The sequence below is a fragment of the Macaca nemestrina genome, chromosome 3 (genome assembly GCF_043159975.1).
Source record: "Macaca nemestrina isolate mMacNem1 chromosome 3, mMacNem.hap1, whole genome shotgun sequence".
Classification (NCBI taxonomy): Eukaryota; Metazoa; Chordata; class Mammalia; order Primates; family Cercopithecidae; genus Macaca; species Macaca nemestrina.
Genome location: NC_092127.1, coordinates 61,025,417 through 61,045,491, shown reverse-complemented (window position 1 = coordinate 61,045,491; position 20,075 = coordinate 61,025,417). Strand labels below are relative to the sequence as shown.

General features: G+C 42.2%; 1 long non-coding RNA gene across 1 annotated transcript; it reads right to left on the bottom strand.

The window, feature by feature from the left end:
* Window positions 1-722: 722 nt before the first annotated feature.
* Window positions 723-8,448, bottom strand: LOC105486092 (uncharacterized). Its single transcript, XR_989948.3, has 2 exons — window positions 8,272-8,448; window positions 723-940 (listed from the first exon to the last, which is right to left on the bottom strand). It is a non-coding gene; the product is annotated as an uncharacterized lncRNA (long non-coding RNA).
* Window positions 8,449-20,075: the final 11,627 nt, after the last annotated feature.

The window sequence follows — 20,075 nt, the reverse complement described above, 5'->3', positions numbered from 1 at the left end:
TAGAAATGTTTTCTTGGCAACCCTGGGACTGGTTAAATCTACCAAAGTGCGAGTCTCTCCTTATTCCCCACTCTACCTATATTATATATATACTCTATGTAATTTCATCACAACAATACGGTGTCGTGATTCACATAATCATTTTCTCAGAATACCTCCCAATTATCTTCCTCTTCCTAAGCTTTTACTGCCTTTGAAAAGGCCTATTGCATAATTAACAAATACCCCTATCCCTACAATCTTTTCCCTAACCATTTTCTTAAGCTTCTGACTCTCCCCAAGTTACCTGTTCTGCTCCTAACTCAAATGGGAGCTGCTCATTTTTCTTTTTTTTTCTTTTTCTTTTTTTTTTTTTTTGAGACGGAGTCTCGCTCTGTGGCCCAGGCTGGAGTGCAGTGGCCGGATCTCAGCTCACTGCAAGCTCCGCCTCCCGGGTTCACGCCATTCTCCTGCCTCAGCCTCCCGAGTAGCTGGGACTACAGGCGCCCACCACCTCGCCCAGCTAGTTTTTTGTATTTTTTAGTAGAGACGGAGTTTCACTGTGTTAGCCAGGATGGTCTCGATCTCCTGACCTCGTGATCCACCCGTCTTGGCCTCCGAAAGTGCTGGGATTACAGACTTGAGCCACCGAGCCCGGCCTTCTCCCACCCTTTTGGATAGGCCTGTATCAATTAGAATGCTCGTGGCTGCAGGTAACAGAATATCCAACCAGAAGAGCCATAAACAATAAAGACATTTATTATCTTACATGATAAGAAGTCAAAAGGTTGAGTGATACGTGGCTAATTCAACAGGTCTTTCCATCTTTCCACTCTGTCTTCTCCAGGATATTGAATTTAATTTTATCCTCAGGTTTGTGTCCTCATGGTTTCAAGATAGCTGCTGCCACTCCAGTCATCACATCGTTCACTGCTACATCTGAATTAGTTTCCTATGGCTTCTGTAACAAATACCACAAATTTGGTTCTTAAAACAACAACAATTTATTCTCTCACTGGTCTAGAAGCCAGTGAGAGAGGTCTGGTGTGACCTAGAAGCCAGAGGTCTGATGTGTCACTGGGCTGACATCAAAGTGTCAGCAGGGCTATCCTCCCTCTGAAGGCTCTAGAGGATAATCTATTTCTTGCCTCTTCCAGATTCTGATAGCTGCCAACATTCTTTGGCTTGTGGCCACATCACTCCAATCTCTGACTCTACCTTCACATTACCTTCTCGTGTATGTGTGTGTGTGTGTGTGTGTGTGTGTGTGTGTGTTTTCTCTCTGTCTATATCAAATCTCCCTCTACCCCTCTTTTAAAATGTCACTTTGTGACTGCATTTAGGGCCCACCTGGACAATTCAGGATATTCTCCCCATCTCAGGATCCTAAACTTAATCATATCTGCAAAGACCCTTTTTCCATACAAGGTAACATTTACAGGTTCCAGGGATTAGCACCTGATATCTCTCAGGGGAATTATTCAACCTACTATAATGTCAAAAGGTAGAAAGTGCAATTTCTCCTCACCTACAATTTCCTAACCAGGAGGAAAATCTTTCCCAGAAGCCCCCATCTTATTGCCCCCTAGTCCTGTTGGCTGGGGTTGGGTCATGAGCTCATACCTGTGACCTAATGGGGAAGGGAGGCTCTATCAGCAAGAAAAATGATGAGAGGATGAGGTTAAAACTCACCAACATCTGCCTCAGGATTCCTGCTCCCTGAAGGCCCAGGTCATCAGGCCAAGACCCTGCTGCCCTTCCATGATGTTGTTCTCTTTTGGTTTTCTGCTCACTCTTCCTCAGTCATTGAAGCCTGGCATTTGTTTCATATTCTTTCTATCTGACCCATCTAACCATTGAGCACTCAGTTCTCTGACCTCCTCATCTTGCAGTGAGCTTCCATACCCCATCTCTGACTTCCATTCTCACAGCTTCACCCTAGACCTGGACATCCTCCCTGAGATAACAAGTACAGATGACTGCCCTCCAGCTACATCCCCCTCCCTCCAGCTTACTCTGTTATTCCCATCACTCCTCCTCTCTCCTTTCTGCCCATCCACCAGCCACTTTTGTCTTGAGTTTCCTCCTATCAGAACAGATTACTTATATTCTAAATTCCCTTGACCCTTGATCCTTTCACTGAAATTATCTAGCAAAACCCCAATTCTGGACGAACCCCACTATTTGCTCAAACTTTTTCATTGTTTGAATTCCCACTTCTCCCCTCAGGGCAGATAACTTTACTTCGTATTTCACAATTAAAGCAGAAGACATCTGATAGAAACTCCTCAACTTTCCACCACTAAATATATTTGCCCTTGTACTGGGACTTTTAACCTTTCATCCTTGTTACAACGAAGTGAAACTCTGTGTACTTCTACCTCGAATGGACGTCTGCTTCTATTGACACCTCCAGAAGATTCCCTTATTCCACTTTCCTCTCCCAATTCCTGGCTTTCCTCTCCCAGGCAGAGGTGGCAGGAGTTTGGGGGCAGGTTGGTATGAAAAGGAGAAAAGGTACTCCGATTACCCAGACCTAATTCTACTTCATTTTTGATACTTTTTTTTTTTTTTTTTTGAGACGGAGTTCTGCTCTTGTCACCCAGGCTGGAATGCAATGGCACGATCTCTGCTCACTGCAACCTCCGCCTCCCAGGTTCAAGCGATTCTCCTGCCTCGGCCTCCCAAGTAGCTGAGATTACATGTGCGCACTACCACGCCCAGCTAATTTTTGTATTTTTGGTAGAGAAGGGGTTTCACCATGTTGGCCAGGCTGGTCTCGAACTCCTGACCTCAGGCGATCCCACCCGCCTTGGCCTCCCAAAGTGCTGGGATTACAGGCCTGAAACCCTGAGCCCAGCCTGGTACTATTCTTATCATCTTCTCTCCCCTTATTTTTCTCGCCTTTTCTTCTTTTGTGGTTTTGTTTCTATGCTTCTTTCATCTTGGTTCAAAGTTGATCCAGAGTAAAAAAGACACTCAAACTGTGTATCAACGTCATCAAGCTTTTTTCCCTCTCTCCCATATTTTCTTTCTGGAAAAAAATATTAAAAATAAAGAGTACTTTGTTGTTTCATAGCCTTCCATAGGGGCACAGGAAACGTCTTGAGGGGAAATATAACCTGATCATTTGTCTCAGGGTCTGAGTTGAACAGAGAAGTGGTTCCTGTGGGTGGTGATTTACTTGCCCCCACCCACTCACCTTTCACCCTTGTTCCACTTTGCTGCCCAAGAGGCGTGTCTGATTGTTTATTCTCCTGCTGAAAACCTCTCAGTGGCTCCTTTCCAACTTTACCTTTCATCTTGGCTCTGCTGCATACCCTGTGCTTCCAGGGACCTTGGATCACTTCCAGTCACCTGGGCTGTTGCATACTGCTGTGCTTTCTTCAGGTTGTTCTTTTCTGGACTGACCTCTCACCCTGTTCTAGCTAATACCTATCCACCTTCAAGGTTCAGCTCAAGAATCTCCTTATCTTTTAAGAAGCTTTTCCCCCCATCACCTTCCTTCTCCAAACTGACCTTTGCCTTCATTTTGTCCCCCTCTAAAAATACCTCATGTGTCATACTTTATTTTACATGTTTGTGTCCTTTTAAAATTATTTTACATATTTATATCCTTTTACTTGACTATAAGCTCACTGAAGGCAGGCATTGTGCTTATTCATTCTTTCACTGCCCGAGTAATTCACAGACACTTTCTTTTTGTAAAAGAATCAATTAGTACAGAAATAAAATATGAAAGTCTGTCTCTCCTCACCTATATGATTCGTATTTGAACCTTCAGTGTCTAATTTAGTGTCTGGAACACAGAAGCCCCTATAACTTGTTTCTTGAATGAATGAATGAATGAATGAATATCCCGCTAAGGTGGTTGTCTTCCACTAGTGACACAGCTGATCATAAATCTGAGTTTAAATACCCATTCACTGCTTCTGTTTCCTCTGTGCAAGGTTACACCACATACATGCTCTGTTGTGATTTATTTTTGCTAACTCACTGTCTGGGTCTTCAGTCTCCTCTAGGTCCTGTTTACTTTGAGTATTCAAAGCTCTGCTCCTCTGTTGGAGCAGTTTACATTTGGAGGAAGTTTTCCCACTGCCTGTGCAGTGTAAATTGGTTTCTAAACAATCTTGCCCACAGTCTCCATTAATATTGTACTGGAGAGCAAGGCAGGATACAATATTCAAAGTAGCAGGAGTTACTTTTTAGGATGATTGAATATGATGAAGGAGCCAAGGACAAAGGGTAATTTATTCTAAAGAAAGTCAACACCTTTGCTTTGCACTAGCTCTTGCAGTTAAAAAATAGGGCTGGTAATTGGACTTGCTTTATGAAAATCTCATTAGCATTAGCATATAACTAAAATGCACAGCTCCATAGTTAATTGCAATCCTGCACTGCGGTTAACAACTACAGTGATGACATTTGCATATTGCACATAAAATTAAAAATGCATGTCAGATAGGTGCTCTTTCAGGAAAAAAAAAAAATCCTTGAATAACATTGCATTCACTACAATAATTGGAAAGATTTTGAATTTGAATGGAAATTATATGTATAGTATGAGCTTTAGAAAGACAGAGGAGCCTGATCAAAGAGGAGGGGAAACTAAATCTGAAACACTGCATAGTCAAAACTCTAGCAGCTGGGATCTTCTTCAAGGGCAGGGACATGTAATACTGAACTGTGCGTGCTTTGTGTAAATGTAACCCTTTCATCCAAAAGTCTCATTTCACTGCACAGGCATCAGTCTCATGTTGGTTCTCTTCCTCTAGACTGTAAGCTCCTTGAGATCACGGACTTGATCTTTTGAAACTTTTTATCCCCCAATGCTCAGCAGGTAACAGACATTCAATTATTTGTAGATGTGAACCAACTCAAGCCCCCTGTAACTGAATCCAATAGACACAAGAGGCTGTGTGGTAAGGGGTTAAGAGTGGGATGTTCTCATGTTTCCCTGAACCCTGCCTCTACCACTTACCTTGAGCCAGTTACTTCAACTTCCCTAAGCCTCAGTTTCCTTCTGTGGAAATGGTTTCTGCTTTATAAGGTTTTGGAAAAGATTTGGAAAGATAATACATGTAAAGCACTTAGCCCAGCACAGTGCCTGGCATACTACAAGTGCTATTAGTCCAGCTATTACTGTTGCTTTGGGGTTAAAGATCGTGAGAAAGGGCATTTTGAAGTTGAGGTATAAATCAGTTCATATGTGAGTCCTAATGTCAGTCACTTACAAGACAAAACAATGTTACCATGAATAATATGACTTGTCACAAGGGCTGATCACTTTTATTCCATTTCACCAAGAAAGAAAACGAGGCACTGAAAAGAGAATGGAGGGGTGAAAGACAACAATACTCATCTTTAGATGGATAATACAAAGCCCCATTTCCAGGCTTTGGGGATGAGACTCCTCTAGGAAAATAATAATAAATTTTCTGTCTCTTGGAAGATAACAGGCCGGAAACCATGGTCAGGAAAGAAAGGCAGAAGTGACAAAGTGGGTTTCTGAAGGAGACTGGGATGTTTTATCTGTTCATTCGTTCACTCATCATTAAGCTTAATATTATTGTATTTTATATATATATATATAAAATATTATTGTGTCCATATCTATGCAATGTACTGTGCTAGGAACCCTGAGAGACACAGATGACCATGAATGTGAACCTGACCAGTACATGATTAGAAATTCTGGACTGGAAATAAGGTGAAGGATCAGACCTAGAGAAAAAGACTTGGGTGTCATCAGCAGGGAGAAGAGCTGGTACTCTGGACGAAGGTGCGCTCCCTGCGGCTGTTCACTGGGGAACACCCCCACTTATGAGATGGGAAAGGGAATTGGTGCTAATGAAGAAAGCACAGGAGAACTGCGGGAAGAACAAGGGCAGACAGGCCTGGGAAGCTGAAAGAGGGGAGAGTTTTAGCTTGTAGTGTGATAGTTGCCAGTCAGCTCTCTGTATAATAACATCAATGAGGATCGCTGGATTTAGTGATGAGGAAATCACTGGTGGTTCTTCTTCAAGAGGGAGATTATGATAAAGCGGTACAGAGAGGAACTTGACATCAAGGGGTGGGTGAAAAACGAGAGGGTAGGGAGGAAATGTAGGAAAATGTATGCTATGCTTTAGCAGTAAAAGAAAAAGGCTCAGCCAGTAGCCTGAAGGCATAACAGAGCTGGAAACGAAGTGTATAGGATTGGAGAGACCTAGACTAGAAGGAGACAGTAAGAAAATAGAGGCGATGTAGGAGACAGCTGGAGATGGCCGTACCCTCCGACCCAGCTGCACCTGAGGAGGAGTCTTGTAAGCTGTTCTGTGGGACTGAGGATAGAACCTTTGTCTTTGGGGGAGGTGCCCCCTTTCCCTGGCCCTGCAGCCCTGGTTCCTACCTGCATCCCAAAACATACTGAATCAAAATGTTTAGTTTTCTCATCTGTCTCCTCCTTTGAGGAAATGCACTCCTCACCTCCTTTGATGGTGCACTCCTAAGGGCAGGAATCATGCCTTCTTGATCTCGACATCCCCAGTATTTAGTTCAGGGTCTGGCACAGTCAGTAGGGATTGTGAAACCTAACTACATAGGCCCACATAAGCATGTATTACATTGGCTGGAGTTCCCAGTAATTATACAACCCCTTATCAATCCTCCCACCTCTCTCCCCACCTCGCAGATACCTGATATTGAGATGACAGCTGCAAGAAGTCCGGGTGTAGTTCACTTACCTCCCCACCCCCACAATTGGGGAGAACAGGCCAGAATGTGCGGGAGCCTCACCTTATGAATTGTGTGAGGCACTAACTGAAAATAAAGCCAAGAGGCCACAATCCTCTTCCTTCACAGCTTTCCTTAGAGAGTCTCTCCCCGTCTTTCTACTCTCTCTCTGCTCTTTTCATTCCAGCTCATCTGTTTTGTTTTGTTTTCCAACTCTCCACTTCCTGTGTCCTATTTCCACTTTTGGAAGCCTGTTTTTAGACCCAAGCCTTTCATTTGCCTTTACTCAAAGGTTTTCTGAAGACTCACTATCTCTAAGAAAATGACCTTGAACCATAATCCGACGATTGAGGTTGAGCCAACATTTGTCATCCCTCCCCATCTTACGTGGGTTCACTTCATACAAGACCTCAATACATAAGGGCTTCTGTAAAACAGCCAGTCCTGGGGCCCTCAATTTGGAGTGCTAGGCTTTTGAGGAAAGTGTCAGAAATCACCAGAAGTCAAAGCTGTGTACCCAATTGTCATCTTTCTCAATAAGTCAATAGCTTGCAAAGCTTTCCAATTAGAAACAAAGAAACTTTCTTTCTCCCTGCTCATGCTTAAAAAATAGTTATTTTTCTTTTTCTGGAAAATCTTACTAGTAATCTCTTTAGGTCGCATCCCCTATTATTCCATCTGAACACGCTGGCTTTCCACATGTTGCAGGATTGGGACAGGCCGGGCAGTGACCCAGGGACACAAAGGGGCAAGTAAAGTGGGGTGCAATTTTGTTACTGACCACTCTTCTCTAGGGGCCACTGCACACTTACCCTCCTCTGTGCTGCAGTTTGCAGAGCCTGAGGTCCAAGCAAAAGAAGCATTGTCTCACAGCTGTAAAGCATGAATTGTGTTTGTGGATTGCATTGCCCTGCTTCTCGCTCGTGCTTGTTCTTGTTTTCCTGGCACAAGGGCCTTTGCTCCTAGAATGGCCGCTTATCTCGGCTGACTGCTATTTGCCAACACTGGGCTCACTGGGTTGTTTTGAAAAGTCACACGAAGTTTATAATTCTTTCTGATGCTACCTTGGACGTATGTGTGCTAAATAAGCCTCAAACACCAAAACTGCCTTAAAACCTAAACCAAGCTCAATGCATGACGTCCTCTCAGGCATGCAGGCACCAGGAGGAACTCACACACCCTGCCCAGCTAATTCTACACCTTTTGTCTGTGTTGCTCTTCCACAGTACTGCTGGTTAGACCTTCCACTCTTCTCCAAGTTGAGGCATTTGGTTCCCTCCACTTGCCCAGTAGGGCTCAGAATTTCTTGTGGAGCAGCTTGGGTGGTGAGGGAGGGAGGCACAGACACTGCCCCCAATGTCTCTGCGGGACGGTGGGGAACTGAGGGGTCCCTGACCAGCTGCCTCTCACGGCTTGATGTGTCCCCTGATGGCTTCTCCCCTGGCTCACACTGTGGGCCCACACTGTTTGCCAATCTGCCTTTCTCCCTGACGGTGCCTTTCTTGGGGGAGAACCACAACCATCTCCCACGCTGTTTTACAGCCTCCCACCACTCCACAGAGCCTCTGCAGAGCATACCTGAAGCCTTGATTCTGTCCACCTGCTTCCTCTGAAGCTCACCAAAAAGGGAGCTGCTTGTTTATCCTGCTGTCAGCCATTTCCCATCAACGTCTGGCCCAGCCAGCTGCGTTGGGGCCAGCACTGCTTTAGTACCAACAGGCTGGCCCTCTTCCAGGCTCTCATTGCTGGCGAATTCATCTTGCTATTGAATGCGAAGTATGAGTCAGAGGTGATGCTGATGAAACCTCGAGCAGGTCGTAACAACAAGGGCAGACCCAAGCCACGGGGGGTGGGGTGGGGGGAGAGTGGGCCAGACCTCTGCTCTGCAGAGCTGTGGTTTGTCCTGAAGTCTGGTGCTGTGTTAGTGCAAACAACATCAAATGCAATTCAATTACAACTGTGTACTCATCACTGGGCCGGGCTGTCAGAGGCACAGAAGTATATGTTAGTTTCTGTAGGAGTTATGGCCAGCAGCCCAGCTTCTTAACTGGATTTAGTTTGAAAGGAAATGCCTCACTGGACAGTGACACTTCTCAACTCTTTCAGGGAAGAAAATTTTTGCTTCGGGAAGGCCGATGTGTGACTTTAATACTCTTATCATTAGTCCTGAGTCCAGTGCTAGTCATTCAAAGTTGTCTTTCATCTTTTGTGTGTATTGTTTTCATACAGTGGCAGCTGGAGAATGACTATATCAGGGACATTCAATGATGCCCATATTTTGAGAGGTTAAATTTCCTAGAAACCAGCTTCTAGTCTGTGTGTGTCCTGGCTTGTGCTCTTTAAAGAGACTGAAGAAAGAATGTTCTACAAAATCCTGTCTTGCTCCATGGTAATGAGGTCAGACAGACCTCCCCAGGAGCCTGACTGGAGCTACTATACAACTGTGGGGTGGCCTTGGAAACTTGGAGACATTTGGGGCATGCTGAGTCACTGCTGCAGCTCAGGCCCAGGGCTCCTGTCACCACTTTGGGGAGCTGGTGGTACAATAGAGATGTCACCGTGGTAGGGCCTGGAATGAGGGCCCGTCATGGGACTAGGCCCTGTGAAGAGAACAAAAAGTAGTTTCTAGTTATTTGTTATTAGAAGGAATTTCCTAATGGAAAATGCTCCTCCATTAAATAGGATTTTCTCTGTACAGAACTTTATTGCTTATGACTATTGGGGTCAATTCCCATTGGCATCCGAGAGCTGGAAAATGACAGCTGTCATCACAAGTTTTCTGAGAAAAAAGTATTTTTTTTCCTATGCTGGTCAGAAGCCAAGTCATTCATTGCCAACCAATAAAGGTACAGCCAAAGGGAAAAAGAATTATTAAGAGTTTTAATTGCCCCTGAAATTCCAGATAGAAAATTTTACATTCAGTTACACCTGATGTAGCAGAAAACTCCAAGGGACTATCTAAGTTCTTTGGCCAAACCAGATTTGGTTTATTTAACATTCCCTAGAATGGATCATTGGCTGGGACTTGTACATATGTTTGTTATATGGGGATTTTCTCAGTTAACCTCGGATGGATTATAGTAAGACGAAACATATATATGTGTGTATTTATGTCTATTTATATTTATATGAGTCTGGTGTATTAATCATAGGGTACTAAATTATTTTCAAAGACACAAACTATGTGAGGGTATATTTTAACTAGCATGTAAAATGCAAAAATATTTTCTAGGTACGCTGGCACTTTATACCAAAGGGATGCAAAATTTAGCGTAAGAAAATCATAAATTAGTAAACTAAGTGAGGTGAAAAATATTGGTCAGCTACAGAAAAAGGTCAGCAGTTCAAATTGTGGAATCTGGGTTATTTCTTTTTCACTGCCCAAGACTGTTATATACTCAGGGTTTTCCCACATTATAAAGCATTGATAACGTTTTCAATTTGTTACTACCCACTGGAGTATAATGTGAATTCTTGCGTGTGTTTTAATAATTCTTTGGAAACCATCCCTTGAATTGCTATTCATAGAATAAGAAGGAATTTCTTGCTATGCTCCACATGTTTTTCATTAGGACTATGATCAAGAAAATACGTACATGTGTATGTGTGTGTGTGTGTGTGTGTGTATGTGCACACGCACACCAAGGACTGGAAGATTTCTGGATCAGTTCAGATTTTGATAAGAGGAGACAGAAGAAGAGTAGAGAAATGTAGGATGAAGGCCGGGCATAGTGGCTCACGCCTGTAATCCCAACACTTTGGGAGGCCAAGGTGGGCAGATCACTTGAGGCCAGGAGTTTGAGACCAGCCTGACCAACATGGTAAAACCCCATCTCTACTAAAAATCCAAAAATTAGCCAGGTGTGGTGGCATGGGCATGGTGGCATAGTCCCAGCTACTCGGGAAGCTGAGGCAGGAGAGTTGCTTGAACCCAGGAAGCGGAGGCTGCAGTGAGCCAAAAGCACACCACTGCACTCCATTCTGGGTGACAGAATCTTAAAAAAAAAAAAAAAAATTAGATTGACAGTGGTTGTGGTGGTAGAAGCCACACCTGATATCACAATAGCAGATGGCTTCATGGGATGGCATTCAGAGGTTGTCTTTGATTTTAATTTATATCTGAAAGAAGAATTTTACACGATTTCAAATAGAAGGCAGCATTCGCCAATCCAGCACTGTGGTTACCGAAAAGAGATCTGATCCTTTGGCTTTTCCATCTAAGACTATAAGTTGATTCATTCATTCTTTCAACAAATATTTATTGAGTACCCATTGTGCCATAATAGTCTTAGAAATAGCTGAGCATGGTGGCTCACACTTGTAATCCCAACACTTGTAATCCTAACACAGACCAGGCAGGAGGATGGCTTGAGCCCAGGAGTTTGAGGCCAGATCAGGCAACATGGCGGTGCACACCTGTAGTCCTAACTACTCAGGAAGCTGAGACAGGAGGATTGCTTGAGCCTAGGACTTCAAGGCAGAGGTGAGCTATGATTGTACCACTGCATTCCAGCCTGGGCAACAGAACAAGACCCTGTCTGGAAAAAAAAAATGTTGGAAATAGTCTTTTATAAGTTGTAATATGTAACAGATTAGTCTTAATTGTTGAATTAACAAGCGAATCTAAAGTCAAGTGTAGCTTAGAGCTCTCCCTGAGGCATAATACCATGTAAGCTGACTGTACAGAAATTAAAGTGGACATGCATTTTGCTATCCTGGGCAGGTTGCTACTAATCAAATTACCACTATGTGTCTTGGAGGATGAATAGGTAAAGAAGTTGATCAGCAAAGTACGAGTCTTCAAAACTAGAGTGATTTTCTTTTGGGACATAGGGAATAAAAAGACTTGTTTGTAGAGGGCTAGGAGCAGAAAGGAACTTGAGGTAGAGACCAGAGGGTCATGGGTTTACATAATTAAGGAGGTGCACATAGGATTCAGAAGTTCAGAGTCAGGACAATCTAAGTAGATTGTCAATCTAAGTAGATTGTAATAGCTGGTCCTAGAGCAGCAGCTATTATTCGATGATTCTTTTAAAATGCCTTACAAAATCTGAAACTCTAGAACTAAAGCTCAAAGATATAGGAAACTTAACTACAGAGGAGGAAAATATAGCAGAGTCCTCATAGGGAAGTTTACCTAGAAAGAAGTTTGCTTTTTGGTTTTGTCTAGATTATATTTCTATTAAAATATGAACATAGTATTTCTATAAAATACTTTGCAAAACTAAGGCAGTTTCTAAAATGGGGAGGTTTTCAGGGTTATGTTCTCATGAATCACTGATGTTGTGCTTATCATAACTAGATAAGGTGGGGGAGGAAGTTCTAAGAATGACGGGCATTTACTGCAAAACCCAAGTTGATATAAACCATCATCACAAAAAAAATGCCATAAGTGAATGCCCCAGGGCTAAAGTATGATTTGAATCAGTGAAAGGCAGGTGCTTCTAACTGGGAAATGATCTGATAGGCTGTTCTGTTGCAGAATAGACATGGACTAGATTTTTTGCACTCCTCCACACACCTACAGGTAGTAGAGTGAAAACCAAAAACCCTGGAGATATTAATGGCAATAATCATAATTATAGGGAAAACACTTTTTCTCCTGTGTTAAAGCTACTATAAAATAATAACATTCTTTCATTGCTGAATGCGCCTAAATCATTCAGCTATTTCTGTTATGAATGATCTAGATGCTATTCTATTGCATTATAGGAAATAGCCCAGATAAACTTTGGAATATCTCCAAGTTCTATGATTCCCTTGTCAAGAGTACATATAATATGCAACATATATATAATAAATACACCTGGCAAACACATATATGTATATATGTTTGCATTTTGCCTAAGACTGTCCCCTTTCAGTAAGTCCATTTTCTACTCTAAATATTGGATCAGTTTCTGAGATACCGAACCACCAAATATATAACAGAAACAAACTGGAGAGCATGGTGGGGAGGTTGGGGTAATGGAGCAAATGAGTGTTCCCACTACAAACATTGTTTATATTGCAAATATATTTGTATTCTTATTTTTAAGAATACATAAGTATGTGCTGATTAATGGCTATAAGTTTCAGAACATTTCTGGGTTTATAGAAGCTTTTATCATTATGTGTTTTCTCATTTAACTGAATACTGAAAGTACAATTACTATAAATGGGAGAGTCCTTAAAAATTGTTGATATTAGTAAGGAATTCTCAAACTTGTTACTGAAAAAATGGAAGTGTTATATGTGGAAGGACCTTTTTGAATTTTATCTATTTTTTTCTGAGCAGGAATATTTTACAATGTTCTAGATCATGTTGTATCTGTTTCCACAAAAACTACATGCCTATGTTTAATTATGTAACCCTTAAATGGGGGAAATTATAATTCTATCAATTTGAGAATATATAATCTTTTAAAAACACATTTAAGATATAAGCCATATGTTAAATGGAGTAAATCAGGTGTTGAAATAATGTGCTTTACTTTCAAATATAGTATCCCAGTATTTTTTTTAAGTTACAAAAAATTGGTAGCAGCAAAAGTATATCAGAATAAATTATCAGGCTCATAGCTCTGCTGGAGGAGGATATTGTTTTGACAGTTGAAATCTGACTAATGATAACCTGATGGAAAGTGAATAATAAGATGATGCTTATAGTTGGAGGACAAGGAGCTTGCCTTTGGCCTGTGAGTCAGTATTAACGGTCCTTGCACCCACTGGCACCAATGCTGGCCAAGTGGTCCTGGAATTAGGTTGCTCAACTGACTCGTTAGTGGCACCCCTAACTCCAGTAGTGCAGTCATTCTTCTTTGGATCATGAGGATTGTCCACTGAAGATTCTTCACAGCTATTTTAATCTGCATCCCCTCCTCTTGCTCTCACAATGTCCATCCATTCATTCATTTATTGAAAAATATTTATGGTATGTCAGGAACTGTGATGGATGCTGGGATACAATGGTAAGCAATCAGACACAGTCAAACAATCCCACAATGAGTATATAATCACGAACTAAGATAGGTGCTGTGAAGGCAAGGATAAAGCCATGGCAATATAACAGAGGACCCTGAAATCACATGGGGAGTTAGGGAAGGCTGTCCTAAGGAAGGTCAGTTTGAGTGAGAGCAAAAGCCGCACTGACAAAAATAGCAGCCACTGTATGTAGTTATTTAGATTAATTAAAATTAAATAAAACTAAAATTCAGGCCGGGCACGGTGGCTCACACCTGTAATCCTAGCACTTTGGGAGGCTGAGGCGGGTGGATCACGAGGTCAGGAGATCGAGACCATCCTGGCCAACATGGTGACACCCCGTCTCTACTAAAAATACAAAAATTAGCCGGGCATGATGGCACACACCTGTAATCTCAGCTACTTGGGAAGCTGAGGCAGGGGAATCACTTGAACCTAGGAGGAGGTTGCAGATCGCGCCACTTCACTTCAGCCCAGGCAAGAGAGTGAGACTCTGTCTCAAAAACAAACAAAAAAACAAAAAACAAAAAACAAAACCCTAAAATTCAGTTTCTAATTCAGTTTCTCAGTCACACTAGCCACATCAAATGCTCGATAGTCACATGTGGCTAGTGCCTACAGAATTGGACAGCACAGGTATATAACATTTGCATCACTGCAGAAGTTCTACTGACCAGCATTGGTCTAAATAATGAATAGGAATTAACCAGGAAAGTGATGAACAAAACCATTATAGGTTGAGAGACTGCCATGGGCAAAGACTCTGTGGTGGGGGAGACAGTGTACAAACTGTTACGGAAACTATAGCACATGGAATTTTAGCTGGATAAGGGACAAAGGGATAAAAGAAGAGACCTGATGAATTGGTAGAAAGTAGAAGGGGTCACTGGGCTAAAAATCTAAATTTGGACACAAAATAGTCATGGTGGGTGGAATGGCAAAGGAGAAACAGGTGTGGTCAAAAAGCAGGATGCTTGAATTGGTGGTTTTGGCAATAGATCTGTTGTAGATGATGACAAGGTCCAAATGTGACCCTGATAGTGGGTAGCTAGGATGGAGAGAAGCTAAAGGTCATTGGAGATAAGAAAGTTGGGATTCAGAGGCCAGATTATCATGTATGTCAACTTTGCATTTTGAAATTACTGCAGCGATTGGCTGAGTTTGGATTTGAGGGGAGCAGTCCGAAAGAGTAAATGGGAGGCCCAGAGATGACAGCTACCAGCAGGGGGAAAGGAGGCCTTATGAGATAGCTCCACACTGACTCAGATGAGAGAGTGCAAAGACAAGGGACCTGGAAATGACAATGGGGAAAAATGAGACACCAAAGCCCTTCTCCACCGATGTGAGAGAGCAGACAGTCACCACGTTAGAGGACTACAGGAGAAGCAATGTCCTCAGGAAAAACTCAGGTTCATGTTGGAGCAAAAAGGTGAAGGGATGGTTGAGAGAACAGAGTGATGACATAAGGGAGTTTGCTGAATACAAAGCAATGGTTCCAGAAGGCATGTGGAAGCCTTGGGCAAGAGAGGGGGAACAGAGGGCTCATCCAGGAGCTGTGGGGAAAATCATGCAAAGAGATTGATGACCGAGGTGGACTTATGTTTAAGCATTAACTGATTAAAAAAAATAACTCAATAGGAATGGGTGTGATTACTGGCCCTCCTGCTGCAAGGACTTGGCTCACTAGACCTGAGGAAGGGGTGTTCCTGCAGGAGTTTCTGCACAGGCCACTGCTTAGGTTGTTCTTGAGCCAGGGGTTGTAGTTTCAGTTCCTGTACAGCTTAGCATAACATTGGCTTCAGAGGCTTAGGCTTCAACACCTGACACAATGTTGACTGTCTCAGAGGTGAGGTGTTAAGAATACCACAGATTGAATACATGAGGTGTTAAGAACCTCAGAGGTTGGGTATTAGTTAGTTTGGTCCCAGAGAGTAGGGCAATTGGCACTTCTAGAAGATGCATCTCTATACCTGAGTGGTATAGAGTACGCTGGTCCCAGGAGTCTGCAAGTGATACATGCGATTTTCCAATCTTTTTGAATCAACAGCATGTTCTCATCAGTCTGTAATTGTAGATCAGAGGATATTTTATCAAATATAATCATTGAGCTCTATAATTAATGAACTCTGCTTGCAACACATCTTCAATTTTTAAATTGTGAAAACTTGCAAGAGCTGCAAGTTATGTGCTGTTTCTAATTTAGTTCTAACAAAATATAGCTGGAGGTTCTGTCATAAGACTAATAAACATACATTATTTGGGAGATTATTTATCATTTTAATTACGTGACATTATTTTTCCCCTCTGACAAAAGCAATCAAAATGACTAAAATTGAATTGCTGAAAATGAACTGATCCCCAAAGGTTATAAATGTTGTTGAAAAATGTCAGGCATTTATTACATTTCCTACATGTTAACTAAAAAAGGTTAGTAAGGTAGATACACAGTGGTGACTTCATATCAGTGAAGAGTCTGGCTGGCTAGAAGTAGACAGAATTCTAGAGATGAATTCGTCAAACCCTCTACTCTGTAGGTCAGGAAATTGACACTTAGGTTAGGTGCAGTGACCATTTCCAGTGACTTTGACCTTTACTGACAAAATGTCAGGGAAGACTTAGTACCAGCAGGCCAGGTGCAGTGGCTCATGCCTATAATCCCAGCACTTTGGGAGGCCGAGGTGAGTGGATTACCTGAGCTCAGAAGTTCGCGACCAGCTTGGGCAACATGGTGAAACCCCGTCTCTACAAAAAATACAAAAATTAAACAGGCATGGTGGCATATGGATGTAGTCCCAGCTACTTGGGGTGTTGATGTGGGAGGACTGCTTGAGCCTGGGAGGTTGAGGCTGCAGTGAGCCAAGATCATGCCACTGCATTCCAGCCTAGGTGACAGAGTGAGACCCTGTCTCCAAAAGAAAAACAAACAAACAAAAAGCAAAGACTTAGTACTAGGAACCAGATGGAATGAGAATAATATTGTAAACATTAAATCTCGAATATCACATAATTATAGGGTCTTAAACTTTGACTTACTATAGGATTGTCTTGTCCAGTGTTGAAATCCTCTTGCAGATGGTTACCTACTCTTCCTTGACTACTTGCCTTGATTGGATGTTGTATTCTCCCATAGCAGCTCATTCTGTCATGCAGTAGCTGTTTATGTTGGAAATTCTTTACATTGAGCTGGTGTTATCCCTATAATTTCACCTATGGCTTCTGACTTCTTGAGCTGTGATCTGCAAGAGTTAGCCCATGACAATTATATTTGCTCTAATTATCTTCTTTTCCAGGTAAGACACCTCTAATTCTCACAGTTGTATGTAATATATGAGGCAAAGGTGAAATAAAAAAAGAGGAGAAAAAATAATGTGTTGTGGGCAATTACTGGAACTCAGGAAGTTAGGTTTTACTCAGCATCATCAAATGCAAGCTTCTCAACCTTTTGAGTCAGCAGCATGTCCTTATCAGTCCCTAACTGAGCTCTGCAAATCAAGAATTCTGGTTGCAGTATATACTTGATTTTTACATTTTACATTGTAGAAAGAACTAGCTAGCCCAGGCATGGTGGCTTATAATTTCCTTATAATTCCAGCACTTCGGGAGGCTTAGGTGGAAGGATTGTTTGAGCTCAGGAATCTAAGACAAGCCTGGGGAACATAGCAAGACACCATCTCTACAAAAAATATAAAAAATTAGGCAGGTGTGGTGGCACATGCCTGTAGTCCCAGCTACTGAGGAAGCTGAAGCAGGAAGATGGCTTGAGCATGGGAGATCAAGGCTGCAGTGAGCTGTGATTGTGATACTGCGCTCCAGCCTGAGCAACAGAGCAATACCCTGTCTTACACATACACAAAAAATAACTAGCTCTACTGAAAAAAATAGAACAATTGGCCAAGCACGGTGGCTCACCTCTGTAATCCCAGCACTTTGAGAGGCTGAGGCAGGCGGATCACCTGAGGTTGGGAGTTCGAGACCAGCCTAACCAACATGCAGAAACCCCATCTCTACTAAAAATACAAAATTAGCCGGGTGTGGTGGCGCATGCCTGTAATCCCAGCTACTCGGGAGGCTGAGGCAGGAGACTCGCTTGAACCCAGGAGGCGGAGGTTGTGGTGAGCCAAGTGCGGCTGCACTCCAGCCTGGGCAACAAGCGCGAAACTCCGTGTCAAAAAAAAAAAAAAAATAGAACAATTATAACACAAAGGGGAGTATTAGAATCCAACGGAATAAAACTTTATACTTTCATTTGTAAAAAGTCTGAGATCACTAAGTTAATATAAGAATCTGTAGACTTCACATTGCGCTAAAACATAATAGTACTCAAAACATTGCAGCTTTGTTATAAAAAATAAAATTCTTAATTGTTATTTAACTCTACCCTTAAATAAAGAAAGAAAACATTTCTTTCCACCTCTTCAAATATTAAAATTCCAGGAAACAACTGATATGCTAGAATATTCTTAGCTAAGATTTAAATTAGATTTGGGAAAGTTGTGCATGTGTCATTTTCAATGGTTCGTAGAGCATGAAAGCACAAATTGACTTTGATTTTTAATTCTAATTTAAATCCTAGAAGGAATTGTTTTATTTTCTAGAAAATCTAGTACACAATAGCGTTTGTTTAAATCTGTACAAATATAATTGTCCTCATGAGTTCAAAGTATAAAATTACATATTTTTTAAACCAAAAGGCAGATGAACACACACACTGTGATGGTTAATACTCAGTGTCAACGTGATCGAATTGAAGGATACAAAGTATTGATACTGGATGTGTCTCTGAGAATGTTGCCAAAGGACATTAACATTTGAGTCAGTGGGCTGGGAAAGAGAGACCTAACCTTAATCTGGGTGAGCGCAATCGAATCAGCTGCCTGTGCAGCTAAAATAAAAAGCAGGTAGAAAAAATGTGAAGTGAGACTGGCCTAGCCTCGCAGCCAACATCTTTCTCCTGTGTTGGACGATTCCATGCCTCAAACTCCAAGTTCTTCAGTTTTGGAACTCAGACTGGCTCTCCTTGCTCCTCAGCCTGCACAAGGCCTATTGTGGGACCTTGTGACCATGTGAGTTAACTCCCCTTTGTACAGATAGATCTATTCCATTAGTTCTGTCCCTCTAGATAACTGTAATACACACACTCATCTGACAAACCTAGCCATAACAAAGGTACAGAGATACTGATGTTTGTTCAGAGACTGATTCATGTATAGACAAAAGTATTTTTTTTTTTTTTTTGAGACGGAGTCTCGCTGTGTCGCCCAGGCTGGAGTGCAGTGGCGCGATCTCGGCTCACTGCAAGCTCCGCCTCCCGGGTTCACGCCATTCTCCTGCCTCAGCCTCCGAGTAGCTGGGACTACAGGCGCCCGCCACCACGCCCGGCTAGTTTTTTGTATTTTTAGTAGAGACGGGGTTTCACCGTGTTAGCCAGGATGGTCTCGATCTCCTGAGCTCATGATCCACCCGCCTCGGCCTCCCAAAGTGCTGGGATTACAGGCTTGAGCCACCGCGCCCGGCCTGCAATTTGAATGGAATTTTGTTACTTACAAATTGCTTTGAGTCTGGTGGGATTTTCAAATTCTGACCCTAACTAGATTTGGCTCTATGTAAATTTGTAGTTAAAAGGTTTCACTCTGTATAAATGATTATAGACTGTACTGCAGTCTATAATCATTTATTTACCCATATATTACACGTCTTTTTGCCTGAGAAGGACTGGAAAAAAGTGGACTCTATTTATTAGACTGCCCACGAGAAGAATAAATCCAGTGAAAACATTTTTGTTAAGCATTTCCCATTTGTTTGCTAGGATAATAGTGATGTTAAACTTGAGAGTTGTATGTACATGCAAGTTTAAATCACATTTGGTAATTAGGTTGTTTTATATAATGATCATTGAATTTGCTTAGCGCCCACTACATGCTAGGCATTTGCAAAGTGTTGGAAGAGATTTAAAGATAAATCAGATTTTTCTTATTCCACGTTGTGATTGGTGAAACTGATACCTGAAGAAATAATTATGATACAGCATGGTATCTTATAAGATATACAAATTGTTGTTGTAATATAAAATAATTTATTAGGCTGGGCACGGTGGCTAACACCTGTAATCCTAGCACTTTGGGAGGCCAAGGTAGGTGGATCACAAGGTCAAGAGATCAAGACCATCCTGGCCAATATGGTGAAACCCCGTTTCTACTAAAAATACAAAAATTAACTGGGCATGGTGGCGCACGTCTGTAGTCCCAGCTACTTGGGAGGCTGAGGCAGGAGAATCGCTTGAACGCGGGAGGTGGAGGTTGCAGTGAGCCGAGATTGCACCACTGCACTCTAGTCTGGCAACAGAGTGAGACTCCGTCTCAAATAATAATAATAATAACTTACTGTAGGTTGGTTATGGTGGCTCATGCCTATAATCCCAG